The following is an 11607-nucleotide window of genomic DNA, read 5'->3' on the forward strand; positions in this document are numbered from 1 at the left end:
CCATCATCTTCCTTATCATTAACAACACCGTTGCTGACGTCATGCTGGTACACCTTGCAGGGCTTCACATACATCACATTTATCCCCACCAATGTCAGGTGAGGATTTAAAAAATACCTATGAGGGGGCACCTGGGTGGCTCAGTCAGTTAAGCGTCCGACTTGGGCTCAGGTCATGATAGTTTGTGAGTTGGGAGTCCCATGTCAGGCTCTGTGCTGACAGCTCAGAGCCTGGAGCCTGCTTCAGAATCTTTGTCTCCCCCTCTCTCTGCCCCTCCCATGCTCATGCTCTGTCTCTCTCTGTCTCTCAATAATAAATAAAAATGTTAAAAAAAAAACCTATGAGAAAGTTACTATTATATACCCATTTTATAGAAGAAGAAGCTGAGGGAAAGAGTTTGAATATTTGACTATAATTTATGTATAACAAAACAGAAACTGTGTTATATTTGAGTAATGAAAAAGTTACATTTTGCCGGCATTTAAACATGTATTAATTTTGATTTTGTACATTTTCATTTCCCAGCTTACGGCCAGTTTATTTTTTATTTAAGTCTGAAACCTTTTCCATAGGTCCTTAGGAATTGTGCCTATAATGCCTTGTTAACGTCCCTGTGGGAAGAAACCACTATGAGCACAGACACGAGCTTTACATAACAATGAGAGAAGGAATTGAGAGCTGGCAGATGGTTAAGCTGGCTCACTGTCATGCAAAACATGACACCAGTAATGGAGGAGCACCCAAACTGAATCCTTGAGAGGAAGCTTTAAAAAAATACAGATTCTTAGGCCAAGTTTCTCTGTGGCTCAAGGCCCCATCCCTGGCCTCACCTCCCTCCTACTGGTCTGGCTCCTTTTCCCGAGTCTCCATCTTGCCCTTCATTTCCAGGGAAAGCTCAGGAAGAGAAGTTTCAGCCACTCCTTCCTCAAACTAGTTCACTCCTTCATGCTCATCATCTTTGTTAGGCCTAATACGCACCCCTTCCCCATTTTTATACTATCAAATGACAAAATAAAAACAATTTAGTAATTAATTTGATGCCCTCCCTTTAAGGGAAAACAACCCATGGGTTTGGGGGAGTACAGCACTCACGAGCAGTGGAGTGCTCTTGCAGCGGGATATTTGGGCAAGAGCCAGTGGAAGATGCAACCAGGAAACAGCACGATTGGCTAGGAGATGGGAATTTCCTTATAAGGCTAGCGGGTCCTATCCTCTAGGGTAAGGTGAGCTAAGAGTTGGTGCTCTGATTGGTGTATGTTAGCTTTCGTTGCCATGAGGTGTTTCCTGGAAATGCAGGCTGATTTAGGTTTAGATCTGTGACCTGGGCCAGGGCACTGTGGGGTGGCCTCCATTTTGTGGGTTTCAATATACGAATTAGCTTTGTCAATCCAGAGTGCTACATAGACACAGCTTCAGATCATCATTCTGTCAGGAAGGACTGCTGCCCTCGAGTCCCTGCACCAGAATTCCTGGAGAGGCTGTTAGAGTCTCTCCCCTCCCCTGACGTCACTCTGCCTCTAAAGTCAACGTGTCCTTCCCCTTGGCTCACCCTCTGCCTTGATTTCTCCCTGATTCAACTCCCCTGCCTTTTCTGGGGCCCACCCCCTAGCCATTGCCTCATCTGCTGCTCTCTCTTGATTGGCTGGCTCTCTACCCTCTGACTACAGAAGGGGAACCCACCTTCTCTTGTTTCCAGCTGGACCTGGACCCAGAATTGTGAGGCAGTTTCTCTGGTGGTGAAATAATTCATAGCAGGTGCAAATGATGGTTACTCGCTGAATAGCTGCTCTGTCAGAGCTTGTAGGCCTTACCAGTGTTTGCTAAGGGAATTCCTCAATGTTGGCAGGTTTCATCAAATGATCCCCTTCTGACATTATGAAATAAATCCCTGAGGCAGGTAGGCACAGCAGCACTTGTGATTGAAGGAAGGAGTTTGGGGGCAGGTGGGAGGAAGGCAGACACAGCAGGAAAATGAAGAGCATTCGTTTGGAGCATTAAGTATGAAAAAAAGAAGAGCTCAATGTACTAAGCTACAGGTACTCACAACAAGCCTGTGAGAACAATGTTGTTATTCCCGTCACACAAATAAAAATACTGGGACTTCAAGAATTTAACTACTTTGTCCCAGGTCAGACTATAAATAAGTAATTGAACTGGGACTAGAATCCACCCTTTGGAATTGGCCCCAAAGCCCATTGCTCTATGAGGTCATAATTCCCGAGACTACTGTATGACTACTTCTTTTTAACTTTCTCAGATGATCCCCTAAGTCTAGAATCCCCCCGCAGAACTTTAAGGAGGCTGAATCTTCCCTCCACTGGGCTTCACTTTAGACTATCCTTGCTTTCAGGCCCCACAAAGCCCAAGGAAAGACTTTTCCCTTTGAAGTACAGCTTCTCCCTCAGGTGATTTGCAATATTTGAGGCAAAGCACGAGCATTTGCCTGGTTCCTGTGCACAAGTCCCCGCGAAGCTGCAGAGACCACGTGGTGCCAGCCTGCGCATGCCCACAGAGGTCCGGCTTCTGCCCCCAGCCGGCTCTCCCCAGCTTCGGCAGCTGTGAGCTTAGGCCCCCGCCGTTGGCTACACCAGTCTTGTATGGCTCCGCTGTTTAATGCTTCTAATTGGGCTTTTCGATCTTATAAGGTTGCATTTGACAGTAAAACTCATTTCTGTTCCTTAGAGAAGGTTGGTTGTGTGGAGCCTTTCATGTATATCAGGAGAACTTCTTTTACGCTCCGGAGTCGTCTATGACCAAATGAAAATCACGGAGGAGACAGATTTTAAATGAGAGGAAATGAAGGGTGAGTCAAACAGTAACACTAGACTGGGCTCTTGCTTTTAAAGATAATCCCCCAATAATCCACATAAAGCAAGAATAAAATGCCACAGTTATTAAATGCCCTGAGGTTCTTGCTTTAATCCTTCTTTCCTTAAAAAAGTTATCTGCTCCATATGTACAAACCACTTCCTACCATCCCCCACTCCCTCCACACCACCCCCTCCCCAGAGCTGAGAGAGTCATTTATTCAGGGATTTATTTAGTGTCAATCCACAGCCCATCTGCCTTGCACCAAAAAAAAAAAAAAAAAAAAAAATTAAAAAGCAAAATATGCTCCCTTTCTGTTCTTTCAAAACAGGAATGAACACCCTTCCCCCACACTCCTCACTCAGTTGCCTCCTTTTTCAGTTATTCTGTGTGTAAAGCAAAGATTCTTTGCTTCACTTCTCTTTCCTAAACTTACCAAATCTAGGCTTTGTTCCTAGGCCCCTAAAATCACGCCTCCAGAAACACTAGTTTTTGAGGAGTGAGGTTGGACCGAAGTTGGTATTTTGTCAATCAATCTGTTTTGAGAGCTTTTTACACTTGTAAAGTCCTTTCAAAAGTCTTTATGGTTCTGGATAAACACCTGGATGCAGGCTGCCTGAGCTGGGGGGTGGGCAGCTCAGGAAGGTTCATTTTCCCTTTCTTTTGGGATATTTGCATGAATATTGGTAAGAAGTTTTGCAAAAAGATGACAACACTGACAGCAACACTAAGTGGTGACTAAAACAAGAAAATGGATAAATGTTACATGCAGAGGCTGAAGGGGAAGTCCATGAAATTAGTGATTTTAATAAAACCAAAGAGCCAGTTTCCACATTTGCTTTTTTCTCTCTGCTTTTTCTAAATCGACCCGAAGTAGCTTCTCCTAGTCACACGTTCTTTCCTGTGACACCTGGAGACCTGGGGTACTGAATTTCAGACAGGAGATCATGAACTGGTAAGCACCTGCTCTAAGAAACAAAACATGCTTCTCGTAAAGCATCCACGGGACAGAGGAAAAGCGTTTACTTTCCCCGGAGGTGGATTAGAAGCAGTGATGCGGGAGATAGAGGGCATGCTGCTTTGTCAGGACCTAGAGACACTTACAAGACTTGTGAATTTTAAACAGGTTGCCCACCTCACTTTGATTGAGGGGAACTTGCCCATCCAGGACCAATAGAGACTTTTCATTATCCTAAGGTTCCAAGAGAAGACGTGTAATGGACACGTGAGACCTGAGAGTTGCTCATATGTGAAAGCAAATGCAATATCAGGAGAGGCTGGGAAAGGAGGCTTGGGGTGTGTGAGTCTTTGAATATGCAAGAGAGAACAAAATGGTCGGTATTTGGCTGGCCAGAGAACCACCAGCACCAGCGATTCCCAGAAGGCTGGTTTAAAACACAAATGCCCCAGATGGACTGATCCAGAGTCCCTGGGGGTGGGCCCAGCTCTCCAGCGTTTCCCTAACTTTCCAGGCCTTTCTGATGCACACTGCATTTTGAAAATCAGTGCTTTAAAACCAGTGGAGGGGTAGGGGCGCCTGGGTGGCTTAGTCGGTTAAGCGTTCGACTTTCGCTTAGGTCATGATCTCGCAGTTCGTGGGTTCGAGCCCTGCGTCGGGCTCTGTGCTGACTGCCAGCTCAGAGCCTGGAGCCTGTTTCAGTCTGTGACTCCCTCTCTCTCTGACCCTCCCCTGCTCATGCTATCTCTCTTTCCTAGAAATAAATAAAAAACATTAAAAAAATTTTAAAATAAAATAAAAACCAGTGGAGGGGTGCCTGACTGGCTCAGTCACAAAAGCATGCAACTCTTGATCTCAGGATGGTGACTTTGAGCCCCATGTTGAGTGTAGAGATTACTTTAAACATTTTTTTAAAGTTTATTTAGGTATTTGAGAGAGAGCATGCACACACAGGGGAGGAGCAGAGAGAAAGGGAGAGAGAGAATTGCAAGCAGGCTCCTCATTGTCAGTGCAGGGCTTGAACTCATGAACCATGAGATCATGACCTGAGCTGAAGTCAGATGCTTAACTGACTAAGCCACCCAGGTGCCCCTCACCACATTTAAAAAATTATATAAAATATAATATAATATTATATATTTATATATAAATTAAAATTTTAATTTAATTATATTTAATAAAATTTAATAAATTTTTAAATAATTTAATAAAATTTATATTAAAAATATAATATATTTCTATATAAATATAATATATTTATATATAACTATATTTCTATATAATTATATAATCTTAAAAAATATATAAAAATATTTTAAAAAAACAGAGGAGCCAATCTTACCCATTGCAACTTAGAGGTAGATACAGACAATCACTTGTTGATTCTAACAAATGAACATACGCTTAACTGTAGCCTGTTTCATGTGGGTGCCTACTTAGCACCTAGACAGAATCATTTGGGCCCCCATTCAACCAGCAGAAAGTGGCCACATGGAGACTGCAGATTCTGACCAGTCCCTCTTACATCTCTCCTTCTCCATCTCTTTTACCTCCTTTCTCTCGTTTGTACACTGTAAAATGTACAAACCCACTGTATTGTCATTATTTTTCTCTATGTTGCCATTTTCTAAGAACTGTGGAATGCTGACGTTATCTAAGGGCGATAGGGCTTGACTCACTGGAATGGATTAAATGAGGGGATGGTTGGCTGAGGCTACCTTCTCTGCTTGGTGAGAGGAAAGGACATTTGAGAAGGTGGGTTCTAGCTGAATTTTGAGTGCTAGGCAGGCTTTTAACATTTTAGGGTCAGTTTCTGGAACTGAGATAGTAAAGCCTAGGCATGGGAGCTGGGAGTGTGAGGTACACTAGAAGACGGAAAATCCTCTGGGTCTCTCAGACTTATATTGGAGAAGATGAGTTGAATAGAGAAAGGATCTTACCAAAAGGGGCACCTAGGTGGCTCAGTTGGTTAAGCATGTGACTTCAGCTCAGGTCATGATCTCAAGGTTAAGGAGTTTGAGCCCTGCATCAGGCTCTCTGCTGTCACACAGAGCCTACTTCAGATCTTCTGTCCCCACCTCTCTCTGCCCCTTCCCTGCTCACATTCCTTCTCTCTCTTAAAAATAAAACATTAAAAAAAAAAAAGAATCTTACCAATTATCTTCATTGATCAATATCAATTATCTTCATTGATCCATGAGCTGGCACTATACTTCTTACGCCCCATTTAATTTTCATGACTCTTACAAGGTGGAATTCTACCTTCCAAATAATAAACTGAAGCACAAAGAGACCACAATTGTATGGATCTGAACTGAAGTATTTCCAGCTCTGGCTTCAACGTCCATGCTCTTTCTTTGTACCAACTTTCTCCCTTGACCTTAAGTGACAGGATAATTATGGTGAGCAGTCACATCCAGTACTCTCTATGTTCCAGGAACTGCACAAAGCACTTTACATCCATGAGCTCATTTACTCCTTACAATAAGCCTATGAGTTAAGTATTCTTGTTACCACTTACAGATAAGGAACTGAAGCCCAGAGAAAATCAGCAAATACAGAGCCAGGTTTTAACCTAGGACCTAATTCTGGAGCCCAGGCTCTTAATCACTCTGTGAGATTGTGTCTGATGTGGAAAAGTTTCTGAGCTGGGGTCACAGAATCCTGGTACCACATATGCTAATACTTTTCCTGGAAGAAGCCAGTAATGGATCAGGGAATTCTTCTGTTTTCCCTTCCGTCCTCAGTCTTTCCGGTATCCTTCTTGTTCCTCCCTGTCCCAAAGACACAACTGTGCTGGATTTGCTTAACAGACAATGTACATTGGAACCCTTTGAGATCAAGAAACTGGCTGTCTCCCCTGCCTGAGTAGGGTCCTTGGCAATGGCCATGGCCCCCTAAGTCAGCATCGGCAGATGGGATGTTGTGGTGAAACTGGTGCAGGTGGGGCCAAGAGGAAAAAGATGAAAGAAAGTTCCACTGACAGGGACAAAAGATTGTTCTTGCAGTGCTAATGCCTGGGAAGATATCCTGATATTGAAACTTCTGGTCAATAAATATGTTTTTAAAAAAAAAAACATCTCATGCTAATCCTTTTTTGATTTAGAAGGTACTGCAGTTCTATCAGGGGTGTCTATACACAAATGAGAAAAGATTCAATAAAAGTTCACGGTTTTTAGCACAAGTGCACCTAAAAGTATTTATTGAGCACTTATTTTATATCAAGCACAAGGAATATTGAAGGGTTTGGGGGTATTTTCCGTGCAGAGTGACCAACGCAATTGAGGATTTTTGGGACTGTCTTGGTTTTATAACTGGAAGTCCTATGCCCCAGAAAAACCTTCAGTCCTGGGCAAACCAGGATCGTTGGTCATTCTACCAGATGACCTACATAGGGTCTCTGTCCTCAGAGAGCTCACAGTCCAGAGATGATGTAGGAAAATACATAAAGCAATCGTGACAATGTAAAGATTTAGGTACAGGGTTTCATTTAGGAGGAAATGGCGGTTTGATGTATTTACTGGGTCCATTAATTCTGTAATACAGAAATGGTTTCAGGGTGCCTGGCTGGCTCAGTGGAGTGGGAAACTCTTGATGTCAGGGTTGTAATTTGAGTCCTGTATTGGGTGAAGAGATTACTTAAAATCTTTTTTTTTTTTTTTTTTTAAAGACAGTTTCCAGTCATTATAACCTCTGGGCATTAGCTCATTAGTGGATTGCACTGTGAAATGGAAATTATGATGGAACTAGTAATTTAAGCGAAGTTTTGTTTTTTGTCTAAAATGAACTATATTTTCCCCTGTAATGAATTCTCCCTTCACTCCATTAGTGATCCAATCTTTATGTTTTTTTGCTACAATAGTTTACTGAGTGTGTCTAGGCATTGTCTCCACCAGTGCTGTCCAACAGAAATATAATACGGATCCCTTATGTAATATAAAAATTTCCAGTAGTCACATTTAAAAAAAGTAAGAAGGAACAGGTAAAATTAATTTTAGTAATATATTAAAGCAACATATTAAAGTGTTATTATTAAAAGCTTCTTTTAATGTTCATTTTTGAGAGAGAGAGAGACAGAGTACAAGCAGGGGAGGGTAGGGAGAAGCAGGATCCAGGCTCTGAGCTGTCAGCACAGAGCCTGATGCAGGGCTCAAACTCATGAATGGTAAGATCATGACCTGAGCCTAAGTCAGATGCTTAACCAACTGAGCCACTCAGGTGGCCCTAAAATGTTATTATTTTAATATGTGTTCAATGTTAAAACTATTGAGTGGTTTTTGTTTTTAACCAAACCTTCAAAATTCAGCCTAGCCATACTTCAAGGGCTCAGTAGCCAGACTTGACTAGTGGTTATAGTAGTTACAGTTTGGGGTGCCACATGGCCACCTGTAGAATAAAAACAATTAGTTTGCTAATTCAAGTCAACCCTTTGCCTAAATTAATAGACTATTTTGAAGGAAAATACTCCCTTCTGCATACATTTTTGACTCTTCAGTAATTCAGATTATCCTGCCACTTGTCCCTAGGTTTAAGCTGAGCTGAACACAAATTCTAAGCCCAGAAGCAGAGCACATGTAAAGAAGAAGGCTGCAAGCTTGGAACTGTGTTCTTAACTGTGGGAGCCCCGCTGAGCACACTGGGAAATGGCCATTCTTAGGCCTGGTTTCACAACATCACCAGGTGTTTCCAGTTATCTCAAAGGGGTATCATGAAGTTTACAAAGCAGAATATAATTTAAATTCTTGGGAATATAAAAAGCAATTATTGTATGTGCCTCATGGTATGTGCTTGATGGGAAAGGAGAATTGTGAAACCCAGCAAACAGCGAATTGATGTTGTAATCCCCAAAAGGCTGCAAAACACAAACAAAAATAATGTGACAGAGATGATAAAGGCAGTATGAAAACAACATTGAGCTGGGGTTTAGAAAACCCAGGCCTCCCTCAGCATGCTCTGCCAAATGACTTATCTGTTCAATAATGCTGAATGAACATTCCACTTTTCTGTTACATTTTTTTTTTACTCCCCCTGCCTTTTGTCTGCTATAAGCATTTCTGCTATTTTTCTTCACTGACTCAAAATGGCTGCATCCATACTCTTTTTTTCCCCCTCATTATTTGTTCATTTTGCAAACATTTACTAGGTCTTCGTATGTTTCCAACATTGAGCTAGGTGCTGGAGTTGGGAAAGGAATCACAAAAATGCTCACAATCTAGAGGCTGAGCTGGAGAAATGAAAAAAAGTGCTGCAGAGTGATCATTTCTGGAAGCAGGTTCTGTACAGAGGGTAAGGGAGTCTGGGTGTGGAGCTGTGAAGTCAGTTCTGTTCTGGGTCTGTCTGGGTGTGGGTTAGCCCGAGTGGGGATGGCTTTACAGTGGTATTACTTGACCCATTTGGAAGGGTAGGAGGCCTCTTAAGGCAAACAGGCTGGGCCAGGGAGCAAATGTGTTGAACTTGTATGAACTTTCACTGTCAGTTAATATCTCAGCAGCTTGTGGTTGGACTGGAATTGGACCAGGACCCGGAAAGGCATCAGAAGCAGGCAGGGCAGGAATGACTGTGGATGAGAAACAACTTTTATTGACTTTAACACAGTTTTCTCTAGGGTTGGCCTTGACCTGCCATTCAAAGTAACCTCAACGACACCTCTCACAACATTCCTTCCTTCCTTTTAATTATTCATCAGAAAATGTTGAACACTTACTAGATTCCAGGTGTGGAAAATGAGTATGACACAATCCCTTACCCTGGGATGCAGGGGAGGGAATCATCCAGAGGCATGTGTATTAGGATGTGGTGTCTGTAATGACAAAGACAAATGTGGAAAATGGGGATGGTCCCCTAATCAATACTTTGGAGTTCAGGAGCCATAGTGCTGGCAAATGGAACATCACCCCACAACTCCTCTGAATTCTCAGAAATATTCAAGAGGGCTTTGGACTTCGATGGGTCATGGGAATGGGGGTAGTGTAAATGGCAGACACTGTACAATTTTACCTGCATTTTGAGAGCAAAGGAGAGCCCCGGCTGGCATCCAGTCCTGGGAGGGAAGATATGACTGGAAGCAAGTGATCTCACTGTCCTCACTTTGGGGGCAATGGTGTGTGTGTGTGTGTGTGTGTGTGTGTATGCGTGCATGTGTGTGCATGCACGTGCGTGCAAGAGCTGGCTCAGCACTCCCAGAGAGGTGCCACTCTGTTCCCTGACTCCCGAATCAGAGCTTCCATTGGAACCAGATTGTCCTTAGACATCCTTTTTTCTTTTTTCAAAATCCTTTCTTTAATGACTGAGAAGTCTGAGATAGAGAGAAGTGCAATGCGTCCTCAAATATTTGTGACTGGACCCCACATTACCTGATTCCCTGTGTCCCTCTTTCCATCATGCTGCCTTTATGACCAACCTTCTGAACAAATAGGGAAGCACAGTCATAAACATAGGAAGACCATATCCAAGCCCCCTCTGAGCAAATTTGGGTAGCACTGGGCTGGTCCCTCTGCTCTGTCAGCATGCCCTGAGCAATGTACAGCTCCACTTCCTTCTGGCTGGAGAGCCTCGTCTATCTTGTTCGGGTCTGTGTTGCAGCACCTGGCAGTTAGGGGCTACTCTGTAACTATTGACTGATAGATAGGATGTAACTCCATTTAGTTCCAGTCATACAAGCCCACACTAAAGCCTCAGAAAACTCTGGACTCCTCTCCACCACCAGCAGTGGCTGCCATTGTGGCAATAATGCCCTGCATTCAGATGGCCCTCTGCTCTTTCTAAACCATTCCACTTGCTTGGCCACATTCACTCTCAAGTATTCTTCAGGTTGAGAGTAAAGGAAGCCTGAAAAGTCATAAACTGTTCTTTGGTACTTTCATTTAGGCTCACAAAGCCTGAAAAACCAACAATGTGCTATGTTATATAGACTCTGGGGGGAATTGCATAGTTTATCACAGTTTAAGGTTGATTCTTAAATGTATGGCATTAAAGGGGCTGTTCCTTTCCTAGGTACATTTAGCCCAATCTTAGGGGCACTTGGTGAGCACAGAGGCAGGTATCTTTATAAGTCTTTTGGTTTGGGAATACAAAGAAATTTTACACCAACACAGGCTTGGGTTTATGCCTTCCCCACATCTGACTGGAAGTTCCCTGAGGGGAAGGACCACTTCTGTGATCAACTTTGCAATCCCAAGACCTAGACATTTCAGTGGAAGGTTGGTTGGATGCTTGGATGGATGGAAGGAAGGATTGGTGAAACTTTACAGAATCTTTCCACTTAGAGAAGTTTTGAGTCCTCCCTTTTTTTGCCATTCCAGTTGATTTCTTCACATGAGAGTGTTGTGATGGGCAGACAAAAAGGAGTGCCTTAGGGGCGCCTGGGTGGCTTAGTCGGTTAAGCATCCGACTTTCGCTTAGGTCACGATCTCGCGGTTCGTGGGTTCGAGCCCCGCGTCGGGCTCTGTGCTGACTGCCAGCTCAGAGCCTGGAGCCTCTTTGAGTCTGTGACTCCCTCTCTCTCTGACCCTCACCTGCTCACGCTGTCTCTCTCTCTCCTAGAAATAAATAAAACATAAAAAAAAAAAAAATAAAAAAATAAAAAAAAGAGTGCCTTAGTTGATTTAGAGAGCAGTTAAAAAGGGTAGACAGTAGGGAGTTCTCCATAGGTAATTTTTCCATAGAGAGAAAGAAACTAGAGGGAAAGTAATGTTAAAAATATGCATGTTTGTGGGGAGTCTGGGTGGCTCCATTGGTTAGGCATCTGACGCCTGAGTTAGGCTCAGGTCATGATGTCATGGGGGGTTGAGCCCCGAGTTGGGCTCTCTGCTGACAGCATATAGCCTGCTTGGGATTCTCTT

The 11607-nt window shown here is 43.2% G+C and overlaps 1 long non-coding RNA gene across 1 annotated transcript; it reads left to right on the forward strand.

Moving 5' to 3' along the window:
• The first annotated feature begins 2271 nt into the window (after positions 1–2271).
• LOC120234574 lies at positions 2272–8532 on the forward strand. Its single transcript, XR_005529132.1, has 3 exons — positions 2272–2405; positions 2683–2803; positions 8293–8532. It is a non-coding gene; the product is annotated as an uncharacterized LOC120234574 (long non-coding RNA).
• Positions 8533–11607: the final 3075 nt, after the last annotated feature.

The sequence above is a fragment of the Hyaena hyaena genome, unplaced genomic scaffold, assembly GCF_003009895.1.
Source record: "Hyaena hyaena isolate Hyena2069 unplaced genomic scaffold, ASM300989v1 scaffold_111, whole genome shotgun sequence".
Classification (NCBI taxonomy): domain Eukaryota; kingdom Metazoa; phylum Chordata; class Mammalia; order Carnivora; family Hyaenidae; genus Hyaena; species Hyaena hyaena.